The sequence below is a fragment of the Mus caroli genome, unplaced genomic scaffold (assembly GCF_978045245.1).
Source record: "Mus caroli unplaced genomic scaffold, Mus_caroli_1 scaffold_8, whole genome shotgun sequence".
In the NCBI taxonomy this organism is placed as follows: Eukaryota; Metazoa; Chordata; class Mammalia; order Rodentia; family Muridae; genus Mus; species Mus caroli.
The window spans coordinates 64506400-64522148 of record NW_028227263.1 but is presented as its reverse complement, the minus strand read 5'-3'; the positions used below and the strand labels follow the sequence as shown (position 1 = coordinate 64522148).

General features: G+C 47.1%; 1 protein-coding gene across 3 annotated transcripts in view; it reads left to right on the top strand.

The window, feature by feature from the left end:
• Sh3gl3 (SH3 domain containing GRB2 like 3, endophilin A3) overlaps window positions 1-15749 on the top strand; it is a 129165-nt gene that overhangs the window by 47140 nt on the left and 66276 nt on the right. The window contains exons 1-2 of one of the 3 annotated variants that reach the window (XM_029480166.1): window positions 9473-9584; window positions 10163-10280. The exons of the other annotated variants lie outside the window; for them this stretch is intronic. The gene's annotated coding sequence lies outside the window, so the exon portion shown is untranslated. Of the gene's footprint in view, window positions 1-9472; window positions 9585-10162; window positions 10281-15749 lie in introns of those variants that run through there. 3 annotated transcript variants of the gene reach the window in all.

Here is a 15749-nt window from a genome sequence, read left to right as displayed (position 1 = left end):
GTCTGCCTGGCTCGGAATACCTCATCTGTGTGGCCAGCATGGAGGGGAGCAGAAAGAATCTCTGCTTTATGCATATATGAATGCAGTGTCGCTGTTCATGGAGAAGCCCCTTTGACTCTTTGGGAACTCTATGAATATTAAATGCAGTTTGGGGCCCACAGTATTTTATCTTTTAGGGGAAATTAGTGCAGCTTCTGCAAGCCTGGAACCAAATGCCTAATCTGGTGGTATAAATGGGTCCTGCTTTCAAATTTTATTAATTATTATTATTACTATTAATTTTACGTGTATGAGTGTTTTGCCTGCATGTATATCTGTGCACCACATTCATGCCTGGTGCCTATGCAGGCCAGATGAGAGCATTAGCTTCCTGGGACTGGAGTTAGAGACGTGAGCTTTCATGTGGGTATGGGAAGTGAACCCAGGTCCTCTGGAAAGATCAACCGATACTCTGAACCTCTGAGCCATCTCTCCAGCCCCAGAGTATTATTATTTAAGAGATGCCGTGTTTGCTGGAGCCCAGCTGTCTGTCCACGGGTTGCTTTCTGGCAACATTTACTGTGCACTGTAAAATGGTTACACTTATATTTGTAATCTGTTTCATACAGGATTTTAACTAACTTGGTAGAATTTTTCTTTAAGTGTAAATTTTTAAGAAATTGTAATGTATCATGATCAGAGACTATAAATAGCTTAGGAGACCGTTGAGGCTTCGGGAGGCACTTAGGAGTAGGAACACATGAGTGAGTTACATTGTTGGTCCTCACATGCTGAGCTTCCTGGCAGCCAAAGGGAGAAGCCATCAGCTAATGCGTTCGCCAGCTCTTCAAAGGGCTTTTAAAACATGCCTAGCACCAAGCAGGAGTACAGCAAGGTTTCCCATGAGAAAACTGGCCAGTCAGAAGAGTGGATTAAGTAAAGGACTACTGTGGATCCTAGCACCCCAATGTCCTTGGGCTAACCATACACAGTGCCCATTTTGCTAAGCTAATTTTGGGTAAGAAGCATAGGTAGGAGTGGCAGAGTGCTTGCGTTGCAGGGCATCTCCAGAGGTGCCTGGCACCATCTTCAGGTGCCCACTGGCTTTAGCAAGAAAGAACACAATGGCAAGCAAGAGGGGAAGTTGGTGACTTCAACTCTGATCTGCTTGATAGGCAGTGCTGTGCTAGGCTATAATTCAAGCATGAACATTTATTTTTAATGAAACAATAGGGTGTTTGCATTTATTTGTGTGAGTGTGGGTGAGAAGTGTGTGTATGTGTGTGTGTGTGTGTGTCTGTGTATAGATCCACAGACTATTGGAGTTGGTCTTCTTCTACTGTGAGTCTTGGGGATTGAACCTGGGTCAGGAGGATTGGCAACAAATGCCTTTACCTGCTGAGCCATCTTGTTAGCCTAGGAATTCTTTTGATTTTCCTGGGAAAATGAAAAAAAAAATGGAAAATTTTTTTCTTATAAAGTGTTATCTCTACCATTGGTGTTTACTGTCTATACATCCCATGAACATTATCATCATTTTCTTGGTTTCAGAGCCCCTACCAGCTTCTCAGTTTCAGGATCACAGTGCCCTCCTCCTCCTCTTCCTCTTCCTTCTCTCTAACTTTCCTGGCATGAATGAAGATATTCTAAGGAGATGTTTGTGCCCTATCCACTTTGGCTGTCAGACAACTGAAATCATGGACTTTAAGAACTTAAAAATTATGCTGGGTGTGGTAGCACATGCCTTTAATCCCAGCACTTGGGAGGCAGAGGCAGGCGAATTTCTGAGTTCAAGGCCAGCCTGGTCTACAGAGTGAGTTCCAGGACAGCCAGGGCTATACACTGGGAAACCCTGACTCAAAAGAAAGAAAGAAAAAGGAAAGAAAGGAAGGAAGGAAGGAAGGAACGAAGGAAGGAAGGAAAGATGAAAAGAAAAAGTGAAAATCCCCCAGGAATCTCATGTCTGGAGAAGGAAAAGCCTCAAAGCTGGTGCCAGGCAGGGGTGGAGGGGGGTGGGGAGGGTAGGGGGGGTGGGGGGGTGGGGAGGTTGGGGGGTGGAGCTTGCGTCCTCCAAAAAGACTTCACACAGTTCTGACAACTTGTCAGGAGAGAGGAGCCGAGACTTGTGAGGATGCGGGGCAGAGCCACACCTTGGCTGGGATGCTTAGCTGTACAAACCTGTTGCTATCTGCTGAAACCTAAGCCTCATGTCAGTTGCTGGAATAGAGTCTGTGGAGACAGGTGGGTCCCTGGGGCTGGCTGGCAAGCCAGCCTAGCCTACTTGGCTGCATTCAGGTTAGTGAAGGGCCGTGTCCCGAGGGGACTGTGGTTGGTTAGGTAGCAATGTGACACCTGAGGTCATCCTCTGGCCTCTACACTCATATCCACAGATCATGTGTACGCCCACCTGCACGCACCCCCTCCCCTCCACACCTTTATGCTTTCAAGAATTTGCTTTTGACAGCACCCCAGCCTCAGAGCCTGTCTGTGTCAAAGCCTCTTGGCTTCAGGAAGACGCTGTGCTGAGCTCTCCTCTCTCCCATTCCCTCTCAATCTGAGTGCAGTTTGTATGCTTTCTTCTCTACCCAGACTGTCTGTCACCTCCTTCCCTCCCTTCCCCACCAGCCGCCTCCAAGTAAGAGGTGCTGTTCTGCAGACAGCAGAGTGCTTAGCCACAAAGAGAATTCACAGCAGGCTTGCTCTCCCTTCCTCCCCCATGTTAAAAAGGCCTTATCTCTTTTCTCCTTAATCTTTAGAATAACTTGAAAAGAATCCCTTGAAATGCATTTACAGGCCTCAGGACAAATCCAGATGTTCCTTTTCAGGTTTCATTGACTGCATAACAAGGTAGTCAGCCTGGGAACCTGTGTTTCTCCTCTCTCTGAAGGTCTTCCCCTCCAGTCTCCAGCAGTGCTGGCTTCAACATAGCATGAAGCTGGGGGTGGGGCCAAGGGGCCGAGGGGCTGAGGGGTCGGAAAGGTCTTTGGGAAGTTGTTTAATCAAGGTAGAGCCAATTCAACATTTTTAATGTTAAGCTAGTGGGATGTTAATTACTTGTCACTAAAAAAAGGAAGCTTGCTTTCTGCAAAATCAACCATGACTGGAAGACACAGACCGTGGGATACCAGGACTCGAAGCAACTCTGCCCTTCACTGCGTCTGAGTGCCCGAGGCCTTCCATGCTTCTGGCTCCTGCTCTGGGCTGTCCACTCTCCAGAGGATCATTCTCTAAGTCTGCCCTCCTGCCCAGAAACCCTTCCCTAGGCTTCACTGCACTCTGCTTCCTCCTGTGGCCAGAGCCAAAATCGCAGTTCCAGGAGCTGGGGATAATGTGTGAAACTTATTTGCAATATGATGAGAAGTGGTCCCCACCCCACCCCACCCCCATCTCAAAAACAAAGACTGTCCTTTGAATTTCGAGCTATAAAGGATGTCTTCCCTAGAAAACGTACTCCTGAACTTAGGGAATGCGCGCTGGAATGTTTAGAAGTGTGTGTGTGGGGGGGTGCACAGGTGGAATCTAGTCAGAGATGCTTAGGTAGGGAGAGGGAGGACTGAGCTATAGATAGCAAGTACAGTTTAGGAGCTGTTCACTGTGATTGGTCCCTGTGCTGCAGGGGGAGGGTCCGCAGCAGCATTCATGCAGTATCTCTGTAAGCCAGTCTTTAAAAAAGCTAAAAAAGCTTTTTAAATAGAGCAGATTAATTGAATTATTGCCCAACTTAAAAATAAGATGATTTTTTAAAAAAAAGTATTCTTCTACATGTATGGACGGACGATAGTACAGTGTATAACGTGGATCAATTCATGTAGAGTGCACTTGGGAAAATAAGTTGCATTTTTGGTGGGTGTTTATGTGTTTGGACTTCTTGAAATTTAAGCAAATTCATGGGATCATTTGGAATCACAGCTTTCAGAAGTCAGACTTTTCCTGCCTGGGTACAGCAGCCTATACCATATGTAACAGTACAGTATTGACTATCCAAGATGTCCGTGTCAGGCTGGCTGGAACCCTTGAGGGTTCTTTGTGTGGGAGTTTACAGGTGGGCTGTTGAGCTACTTACCCTGGATTGTGTGGTGGGTCCTTCTAAGACAGATGCAGGATGCAGGAAGAGGATCAAGGTTTGGATGGAGTGTGCAGCTGGGGTATCGTGAACAGGTGAGCTGAGCCTATCTGTCCATCCCACTAGGGAACTGGAGACGGGCTGAGGAAATTGCTCCACCCTCGGTTAGCTTTGTGAACCAGGGGGTTATTGGGGTCACTTTCAGGGGGAGCATGGGTGACCTAATGACAGTTCTGTCACAGAGTGCCACAGCAGCATGGGTGAGGGTCTGCCAAAGCTGCCTCTCTGGAGTTCCCTACACAGGGCACCTGTACAACAGGGAGGACCCAGTGCGGGGACTTGTTGGAAGGATGTTGAGATCGGGCATCGCTGTGTTCTCATTTCCTCCATACTGTGTAAACCAGCTTCCTCAGTGTCTTCATTTTACAAGCTGCGTTGACTCTGTTTTGAAGATTGGTGAAAGCACCTGTGTGTTGACCTACACAACACAGATAACTTATTTCTGGAAATTAGAAGGGTGTTGTCCAATACAAATACTGGGGAAAGTGAGAACTACAGAGGCACAGGGTTGCATCCAAATCATATCAGGAAGACAGGCCTGAGAACCTAAGAGAAATATGGAACAAAAAAGAGGGTGCAACTCCCTCATTGGGACCCCATAAGATGTGGACAGCTAGCACTGAGAAAACCCATAACAACTGCCATCTGACCACTGATGTATGTGTGTGCATCCATGTGTGTATGTGCATGTGTATATTAATTGTGTACACGTGTGTATGTATGTGTATATGTATGTAAGTGTGTGTGTGCATGTGTGTGCACATGTGTGTATGTGTGTATATGTATGTGTCTGTGCATCCGTGTGTGTCTGTGCATGTGTGTATGTATGTGTCTGTGCATCCGTGTATGTATGTGCATGCATGTATGTGTGTATATATGTGTGTATGTGCATGTGTATATGTGTGTATGTGTGTGTATTTGGTAGAGAACTCCCTACTGTCTCAGGCTTCAGCTTGCCTCCATGTCTGCTGTAAATGCAGCTTTTTTATTCAACTTTTCATCTGCCTGTCCTCTTTGCCCATCTGGACCTGTTGTCTGTCTGTCTACCTATTGGTTCATCTGGATGCAGGCAGGTTTGCCCTTTCACCATCAAGACTGGTCTACAGCTCTGCTCTCAAACCTGGGATCCCGCCCCCCCTCGCCCCCCCCCCCCCAACCCCATGGCCTGATTTCCAGCCTCTGCAGCCTTGGTTCTTACCCCTCTAGGAGTATTTGCTTGCGTCTCTGTCAGCCTTCCTTGTCTTAGGACTTTGAAAACGTGAACTCCTCTCAACCCAGCAGAGACAGAGAAGTATACAGAGAGCTAGGTATACTGTGTGATGTCAGTAATTAAGACCTGTGCTTACTTCAGCCAGTGCTATCAGGGCAGCTGGATATATGAAAAATTGCTGCCTTTAAATCTGCCATACCTTATAAATGTAATGTTAACCAAGAAATCTAGCGTTTGTCTCTGAAAGACTGACTGATTTTACACTTTGGAACTCCAGGACCATAGGGAATCTGTTCTGTGTTGTCTTCAGCTTTGAGTCTTTGGTGACTTTAGAGCAGTCACTGGGGACAAGGAACAGGGGTGACTCTGTGCTCCAGTGCTGCTAAGGTGTGAGCTCTGGGTCACGGTCATTTGCATTTCAAAGAATTGTCCCTGGGCCCAGATCGCCTGCTTCTGCCTTTTGCTTAACTAACTGTGCCTTATTTAGGCCCAACTTTGATCATCTGTGTGACAAGTGGAATTGGCATACATTTGCTTGAAGGGACAGGCTGTGGACTTGTCCTTGGGTAAAAAGAAAGGGGGAATGTAGAGGGATGAGAGTGGGGGGGGGGTGAGAGAGGAATAGGGGGTTGGGGAAAGCTGGTTCATACATAGACTTCTTAAACCCTCTTCTAAAAAACTACTTTGTGTTAATTTGAATTTAGTTTTAGTATTAGTTAAATATGTATAAACACAAAGTGTTAAGTTGTGCTCACAGTTTTACAACAATTATAAACATTCAACTTATTTCAATTTAAATACAAATGAAATTAACAAATGCAGCAAAATTCCATGTAACACCGAGGAGTTAATGCCATGGATAGTGTTACTGCTCGTGTGATTTCACACGCATCGGCCAAGCCCTGCTACGCTATCTGTTTCAGCTGCACTGTCTAATTCATGTAAAACAGGTATTCCTGACGGAAGCGTGCCCGTCACGGTAGTTCATTGCTCTATGAAGGACAGTTCTCCGGCCCTAATAGAACTTTTCTATTTTACCATGTTCATTTATATACAGATGAGAAAACTAAGGTAAGCCATGGTGTTTGGTGACTTAGTGAGGGGACCCAGGTCAGGGAGGTGGCAGTCGGTTAGGGACTCTGCCTTGCCGGGAGTGTTTTGTGACCTGAGTGTTTCTTTTCTGTTCTGTTCTTGAACTTGAAGTGATCCTCCTGCCTCAGCCTCATGAGTGTGACATGGGCTACCATGCTCAGGCATTTCTTCAGTCTGACTTTTTTCTCTTATACAAGTGTTTAGGGGCATATAGCATAGCTATAGATTGTTATGACGTAAATGCTAGTGTATCCCCACTAAGGACACAAAACAGAAATCACCAGCGCCTCCAGCCCCCAAAGTCTTAGTTAGGGCTATTATTATTAGTTATTGCTGTGAAGAGACACCATGACCATGGCAACTTTTATAAATTAAAATAGTTGATTGGAACTGGCATACAGTTCAGAGGTTTAGTCCATTATCATCATGGAGTGAAGCATGGTGGCGTGTGGGCAGACATGGTGCTGGAGAGGAGCTGAGAGTTCTACATCTTGATGGGCAGGCAGCGGGAGAAGACTGTGTACCACACTGGGTGTATCTTGCGCATAGGAGCCCTCAAAGCCCACCCCCACATTGAAACATTTCCTCCAACAAGGCCACACCTAGTCCAACAAGGCTACATTTCCTACCAGTGCCACTCCCTGTGGGCCAAGTATTCACACGTGAGTGCCTGAGGGCCATTCCTATTCAAGCCACTATGGTGCTTTCCATGGGGCCTCCTCCTCCTCCATCCAGATAACTCGTATCTTTAGTAACAGTGACTTTTGCTTATTGTATTTCTATTTTAGAACTTAAGCATTTGTCTTAGTTGCCTTTCTGTTGCCATGACAAAATACCATGACCAAGGCAACTTATAAAATAAAGCATCTAACTGGGGGCTCACGGTGTAGAGGATTGGAGTCCATCACCAAGCATGGCGGCAGGCAGGCAGGCAGGCAGGCAGAGTGGTGGAACAATATCTGAGAGCTTTCATTTGATTCACAAGCAAGACTCAGAGAGTGCTAACTGGGATGGTGTGGGATTCTGAAGCCACTCTCGGTGACACACCTCCTTCAACAAGGCCATGCCTAATCCTTTCCAAACAGTTCTTCTGACTGGAAGCCAAGCCTTCACATATACCAGCCTCTGGGGCCATTCTCATTCGAACACCCACAGCATATAAGAGTTTACTTTGTCTCCTCTGAAACTTATCCAGCACAAGGCCGTGTTATATCATTTTTGTCTTAGACCTTTCCATTGAATGCTTAACTTTTCCATTCAATGCTTACCCATCTGTGGTGCTCTGTGTACCTGTAGTTTGTTCTATACAACAGCGTACAATTACTGTGTGGTTGATACAGCTGCTCTGGCTGGCGGCTTCTTGTCCTGCCACCACTATAGAGAATGAATTGGATAGACAGAGAAAGGGGAAAAATGAGGACTTTTATTCTCATGGGAGTGACAGATCCAAAGGAAAAGTGGACATCTAAACTCTTGGCAGCTGGTAGGATGCCAACCAAGAGGGGTCATCTGGCAAATGTTACAGTTCTAAACGCTGTGCACCTTGGGATGCCAGCGGAGTGGGGTTGCCAGCAGGTGTTAGAGCTCTGAGCTCTCAAGCCTCGGGCACCGGATGAGAGAGATTGCAGGCAAATGTTATACAGTTAAACTCTGCAGCCCTTGGATGTCAACTGAGAGAGGTTGTCTGTCGGTGTTACCATTTTGAGCTTTGTGGTGGCAGGGTGTTATCAAGAGCCAGCCTCTGGTCACCAAAGTGGAGGTGGCGGGAGCTTCTGTCCTGTCACAGAAGCAAGAGCAGACCTCTTCCTAGGGGTAGGTCTAGTGGGTTCCCTGGAGACAGGAGGAAGTCTTCCTGTAGCAATGGGTAGTGCTCTGCTTCCGAGGAACTGGACCCTGGTCCATATTGGGAGCTCCCCAGAGCTGTCCTGATAAACAGGCTCACCTAGACTCAGGTGGGACCTGATTGGCTTGGGCCAGTAGGCAAGTGAGGTGAAAGTGGGGAGAGCTGGTTGGGTGATGGTCTTTACTGTTAACCCAGAAGGGAAGACAAGGGCAAATCACACAGGTTCCCTACAGGTGGCTCTGTTTCTCTTGTTCCTTTTGGAATGGCACCCTGTCTTCAAAGGGCTGTGGTTTTCAAGCCCTGCTGCTGCCAACTGTGTGTGTTTGGGGCCGGGGGTGGGGTGGGGCTGCTACCCATGCCAAGACTATATCATGCTTTATCCATCCAGTCACCTGTGCTTAGACTTCTGGTAGCTTTTGGGGTTTTGTTTGTTACAAATACTGCCACCATGTTCAGTCTCCCGCCATCCCTTGGGGACATGGACCTAGGAGTGGAACAGTTGTGTCATATATTATGCCTCAGTTTGCAGAACTGGCTTTCCAGGAAAACTTCCATTTCACTTTGTATCTTCCTGATTTTTGAGTGACACTGAGAGCTGTGTCATGAGTTTCTTCTGCACATTCACGTGCACTTTGGTCTCTCTTATTTGAAGGGCTCACTCAGCTCCTCTGCTAATTTTTCTATAGAATTAATATTTTTATTGACTTATAAGATTTGTGCTTACTATGGATATGTGTTTATCATTATGTCTGGGAACATGTTACTTATTGCAAATACCGTGTGTGTGTGTGTGTGTGTGTGTGTGTGTGTGTGTGTGCAAGCCCCAGGGACTCTCCTGCCTCTGGCTCCCCAGCTTTGTGATCATGGCTGTGTGCCACTGTAACACAGCTTTATGTGGGTGCTGGGGATCAAACTCAGATCGTCATGCTTGTGTGACGAACACTTTACCAATTCACCCAGCTCTCTAGCCTGACTGTTTCTCTTTTAGCGGAATCTGTTGAACTTTCATATTTAATACAGTCAAGCCTATGAGAATTTCCCCCAGGTGTTCTTGTGCTAAGTGTCTTGATCATTCCGTTCAGCAGTTCTCTCCTGACTCCAGATAGTGAGATGGTTATTTAATGGGCTAGCTTTATGGTTTGTTTTCCTGGGAACTGTGTATTCAGGCTGTTGGATTTTGCTCTAGTTGCAAGGGTCACAAATGCTTACAAAAGGCCCAAGACTTCTGGGTGAAGACAAATGAGTTTGTCCCTCACTTTGCTGGGCACCTCTCTGTGCACCTACTGAGCATCAGAGCTCAGACACCAGTGAGCTGAGCCCCAAGTGGATTGCTGGAGGTGAGGAAGCCTGAGCCAAGGGATCTGGGATGTTTATAACAGGCTGTAAGCTAACCTGGCCTTTGCCCCAGGGGAAAACACTGTCTGCTACACTGGATAGGAAGCATGCCTGTGTGTGCATTTCTTTGGGGAGAGACACTGATATTCTAAGCCTGTTTGTTATATAAATGCCTTGAATGGTCCAGAGTGAAAGGACCAGAAAGAAACCCGAGACCCAGGGACAGTGATCTCCCTGAGGTGTAATCTACTTGTTACTAATTTGTGCCTGGCAGTTCATTGATCACTGTATTTCCATGCTAATGCATACGTATTGCAGCTTCAGGCATTGCATTGGATGGAGAATGCTGTCTGCAAAGGGGCCAGGTACCAGATGAGCTAACACAGGGTCACTGCAGTGGAGGTGGGACTGGGACGAGGCTGAGCTGCAGGTGGCAGAGAACTGGGAGGGCTCCTGGGATAGAGAGTGACGTGTCAGCAGTGAGTCTTTGGATCTTAAACTATATTATGTTGGGTCTGGGATGGTTTAGTGGGTAATGTGTTTGCTGAACAAGCATGAAGACTCAAGTTCAAATCCCTAGAACCCACTAAGAGCTGGTGTGGCAGTGCTGGAGAGGGAGAGAGAAAAGTGAGTTGGTGAGCTCCAGGTTCGGTGAGAGACCACATCTCAAAGGATAGGATGGAGAGCGGAAGAGGAAGGTAAGCAGCACTGATCATGAGGGTACATGGTCAAGGGCACCCACACACGCTGCGTATGCACACACATGTAACACACATGCATACACTCCTATACGTATATACACTCTCACATACACACACTCTCACACACACATGCAAACTCTCTCTCATGTACTGTCACACGTAGATGCAAACACAAATACACACAGAGATGCAAACACACTTATACACACACTCACACATATACTTACACACATGCATACACACACACACACACATTACTCAGTCATTTTTATCTATTTATTGCATAATGGAAATTTGCAAAGAAAGTGTTTTAACTGTGCATTGAGGTAATAGATGCTTGCTTGACTATGTAAATTATGACTGTCTGAAGAATACAGTGAACACCTGAATAGATACAAAACAAATTAAGCAAAAACCCAAACAAAAATATAAGGACACACACACATACACACACAAATTAAAAATTGTTTTTCTGAAAAAAAAAAAAAAGAATGGAGGGAAAAAGAGGGGTGGAGAGAGGGCGCTCAATAGGTACAAGTGAGACAGGAGGAGGATGTTCTGGGGTGCCACTGCAGGTTAGAGTGACCCCAGACAGCAGTAACATACAGGACACCTGACAAAAACACATGTAAGGACTAGAATTTCTTACTATAAAGATGTTTAAGGTGATAAGTCTACCCTCAGTTAAACATTATACAATAGTACATGTGTTAAAATATCACTTGGAATCTCATAAATATGTAAATCGTTTGTTTTATGTATCAGCTAAATTAATTAAAAAAATAAAAATACAAAACAGAATGAACAAAAAATGTTTTTGAGACAAGCTTTCACTGTAGCCCTGTCTGGCCTGGGACTTGCTATGTAGACTAAGCTGGACTCAAACTTACAGAGATCCCCCTACCTTTGCCTTCAGGGCGCTGGAATCAAAGGCCTGTGCCACCACACCTGACCTGTATTTAAATGTTTAAAGCATTTTATTTACTTATTTTGTAAATAGGGTGCATGAGTGTGCAGATATGTGCAGTATCCACAATGTGTGGAGGTCGGAGGACGACTTTAGGGAGTTGATTTTGACCTTCCATTATGCGGGGTCTGTGGATCAAATTCAGGTGCCAGGCTTGATGGCAAATGCGTTTACCTACTGAGCAATCTCTCCAGTCCATTTTTTTCCCCCTTAGGCATGACAGGGACCAGGAGCACTTACACCGCAGAGCAAAGGTGAAGAGGCTCCGCCCTGAGCCAGGCTTCATCGGGGCAGAGAGGCCTTGCTCAGCCTTTCACATAAAGGAGGCTTCCTACTAGAGTTTGTCTGTATAGATGCCTAGAGCCTGAGATTAGAAACTCCCAGAAGCCGCTCCTGCCTCTGGGTTCAGGGGGCAGAAGGGAAGAAGTGGCTATAGACAGCCTAAAGCTCAGGGGAGGGGCTTGAAAGATGCACACTCTCCCCTGCTTCCCCTCCCCGTGTGCCTCTTTCAGAGTGTAATTGGGAACAGTGGCCAGGAAGCCTGAGCCATGCGGTTGCAGAGACGCACCAATGAGGTGGACTCGAGTGTTGGGTCAAGGCAGGGGCCAGTAAATGGACAGACAGCTTCACAGGCCTTGAGCAGCGAAGGGCTCGGATTAGAATGTCCTCCAAGGACTGGAAAGGTACGGTGCTCATTTTGCGACCGTCTCTCAGGACTGCGACCACCATGCTGGTTCGGAACAGATGGTTGGTGAAATGTGCCCTGGACAGCATGTGCTTTGCAAAACCAAATTGAATTGCTTCGTGATTTGTATGCAGGTTTGAAGTCACAGTCATAATGTCTGAGGTCTATCCAGCCCTTCTTCCTGTCTCCTGGGGAGGGGCAACATGCAGGAGAAAGGGCAGAGCAGGACACGCTGGCTTGGGATAGCCAAAAGGCCGCGGGATCCATGCATCTGGAACTCAGTGTTGCCAGCTGGGGCATCAGTAACAGTTTAACTACTGATGGTCAGTGCTCCCACTGAGGACCTCCTGGTGAGAAGGGGATAGGGGAGATGTGGAGGGGTACTGTTAGGTCCCTAGGAAGTCCTGGACAAATGGCCAAGGTGTCTATTAACATATCTAAGGGGTCAGCCATTGGCTTCCAGGATCTCCTAGCATTTCAAATATCTGTTACAGAGCCCTGGCTCCTCTTCAGAGCTTCTCACCCTCTTTCCCTGCCTTAAGCTCCTCCAGCCCCCTCCCTTCCCTTCTCCTTCCCTCCCCTTCCCTTCCCTTCTCTTTCCGCCCCGCCCCGCCCCGCCCCGCCCCGCCCCGCCCCAGCTTCTCTTTCCTCCTCTATAAACCAGTCCGTTTGGCCACTGGCTCTCTTGGTTCATCTGCTCCTGGTCCCCACTCTTTTTTTTTTTTTTTAAAGATTTATTTATTTATTATATGTAAGTACACTGTAGCTGTCTTCAGAAACACCAGAAGAGGGAGTCAGATCTCATTACAGATGGTTGTGAGCCACCATGTGGTTGCTGGGATTTGAACTCTGGCTGGTCCCCACTCTTACTTCTCTCTCCTCTTCCTCTTTCACACCCCATGGCTTGGTCTATTCTGCTGTCCACGCTCAGTCTGAACTCTTCCAGATGCCTCTGGCTGCTCTCTCCCTCACACCTACAATAAATATCCTCCACACTTTCCTTCAGGCACCGACATTGTCCAGTCAGAGACGCTACAGGAGTGAGCGGCTATCCCGACAGGAAGTGCGCTTGTAAACTTTGTCTCTGTCTGTCTCCGTCTCTCCACCCACTCTTTCCAAGCAGGTAGTTTGCTTTACCCTCTCACTGGGAGGCCATTACTTCTCAGCACTGGAGCACCGTGTACAACTGTGGTGCAAGTTTACAGCTTATGCCCTGGGGTATTTTCTCTGCGAACAGCCCTCCTGTAATGTGGATGGGGACAGTGTGACCTGTCAGGCTCACTTCCCTGCAGGGCTGGAGGAGGAGGAGAAGCGGGGGTGGGGGTGGGGTGGGGGTGGGAGGAGGAGGAGGCCTCCTTGACTTCATTTTTTTGCAGGTGTGTCGGGTCTCATTTAGGCAGTCCTCCTGCAGGTGCTCACAACACTCCCTCATCCCATGATTGATTTCTAACCTTGTTTGGCCATGATAGCTGTGATAAGTGCTTTGAAGAGAGTTGGACGACTGTTTTTTGACTGCCATTTCTGTTGTGTTTTATAACAAGAAAGAGAAAGGGATATGTTTGGTGGAGGCTTCGGTATGGTGTGGGGAGAGGGGATGCCTCTGCGGGACCATGCTGAGGCATCCCTTACCCCTGAGGTACCAGCCACACCTTATAGAATAGAGTTTATTCAGGGCATGGGGAGGGGAATTGAGGGTTAGTAGAGACAGAAAATGGCGGGGGGGGGGGGGGAGGGGGAGAAGGAGGAGGAGAAGAAGTGAAAGGAGAGGAGGCCGGCCATGTGCATGTAGAGATGGGGGAGGGGAATGGGGAGAGAGAGGAAAGAGGGTAAGGGAAGAAGAGAAAGGGGAGAGGAGAGTGAGGAGGGTGGGGGCGAGTAGCCCCTTTTATAGTGAGTCAGGCACACCTGGCTGTTGCCAGGTAACTGTGGGGCGGAGCCTAGACAGAATGCCAAGAATATCAATGTCAGGAAGAAAAGGAGAAATGTCAGAAGGTTTAGCATCTGTTTTGAGGTCAGATGAACGGTCTTTTCTCTTCAGACTTTAAGAGACACTTTGGTGTGACTCTAGGAAGAGCCCATGTGGCTGTTGGTTTCAAATATGAGTCTTTATTTTGTCCCGAAGGACGAATCTTCCTGTTTTAAAGAGACGCGAGAGAAATCCAGGCTGGCTTTTCACCTGTGACCTTCTGCTGTTGTTCAGTTTACTTTTAACCACGACCCCCTGCTTCAGCCCTGCAACTCCGTGACTCCTGTAAAGTGATTCAAATTCTGAAGTCGCCAATGGATCATTTCCTCTTATTTAAAACTATAAACACAAGTTGGCGTCCTTCATTCAATTACCACAGTGCCCCGTTTTTATTCTTTGACTGTACAAAGATGTAGTCATACAAGGGACACAAGGGACAAGAAATAGTTGAAAACACCCAGGCACCTCTTCCCCAAGACTTCAACTCTTCAAGAAATGTAGATACCTCCAAGTCTGTATTTATGTGGCGAATACTTACAAAGGGTGATTGTTGCATCAACACGATTTTTACCAAAGACTCCTTTGCTGATATTTTGAATAAGCCGGTTTAGGTGGGAAGCAGCTTGGCATGGAACTTTCCGCTGCTGTAAAGAGTTAGGTGAGGTCATGGGTGTTTTCACAGGAAGTTTAGAACATAGTGTCTGTTTCTACCAATTTCCCTTATCAGTATCTCAGTGTAACCAACAGTACAATGACATCCCATTTGTTTTGAATCCTTTAGCCTTGAGATAAAATGACTCGGTACAGACAAAGGAACAAAGGAGTTCTGGTGGCAGGCCTAGGAAGGTCGGAAGGGCAGCTTCTGGGGGAGACTCGGTTTGGGAACTTGGAGGGGGCGTGCTTGGCTGCTGGAAGAGGGGAACATGGAGAAGAGGCAGGGGAAGGGTTGGAGGTCACAGAGTCTGACCTCAGCTTGAGGGGCGCAAGCTCGCATCCTTCCACACAGTAGTTAAGTCACAGGCTTTCTGAGTGTTCTTGAGCTAAAGAACCTTTGCTTTTGTATTGTCTTCATTTAAATCGGCGCATATTCATTGTACTGGACGCAGGCTTCCTAGGTACATTTGCATATAAGTCAGAGATTTGAATTAGATCATTAGTTTTAACAGGTCTGGGCTCCCTGAGGCTGAGTTTGGGGCTTGTCTATGAAATCCTGGAAATGCCCTTCTGTCTAGGTGGAGCTCCAGTTTGATCGAGGGTAGCCTGAAGTATCCCCTTTCCTTCTCTCTCTCTCCCTCTCCATCTTCCTGTTTTTCTTCTCATTTCCTCATTGCTTCAAATCTCCACAAAAATGACGAGTGTAAAATTAGCAATTCTTCTCTTCTGTGTGTTGAAAGCCACAACCATCTCATTGAAGCCTAAGCCTCGAGGTGGAGAGTGTTATGAAATTTATTTGCGGCGGAATGCAGCGGGGTGGGAGTATAGGAGTACCTGGCGGGCCCAGCCAAGGTGTCCTCATGAGCAATCACTGCACGCGATAGACTTAGTATAATGAAGAGTTACCATGGGGAGAAGGGAGTGGAGACCTGGAGAAAAGGTAGGGGCAGAGAAGGAGGGGAACAGAGAACAGAAAGAAAGAGAGGAAGAGTGAAAGAGAGGCCAGCTGGAAACACCTGGGAACAGAGAGAGAGAGAGAGAGAGAGAGAGAGAGAGAGAGGAGAGAGAGAGAGAGAGAGGAAGAAGGGGATCTGGGGTAGCCAGCTGTCCCCTTTGTAAGCTGCTGCTACACCTGTTCACACCTGGCTGCCGATGATGATGATGATGATGATGATGATGATGCCAGTTGTTGCT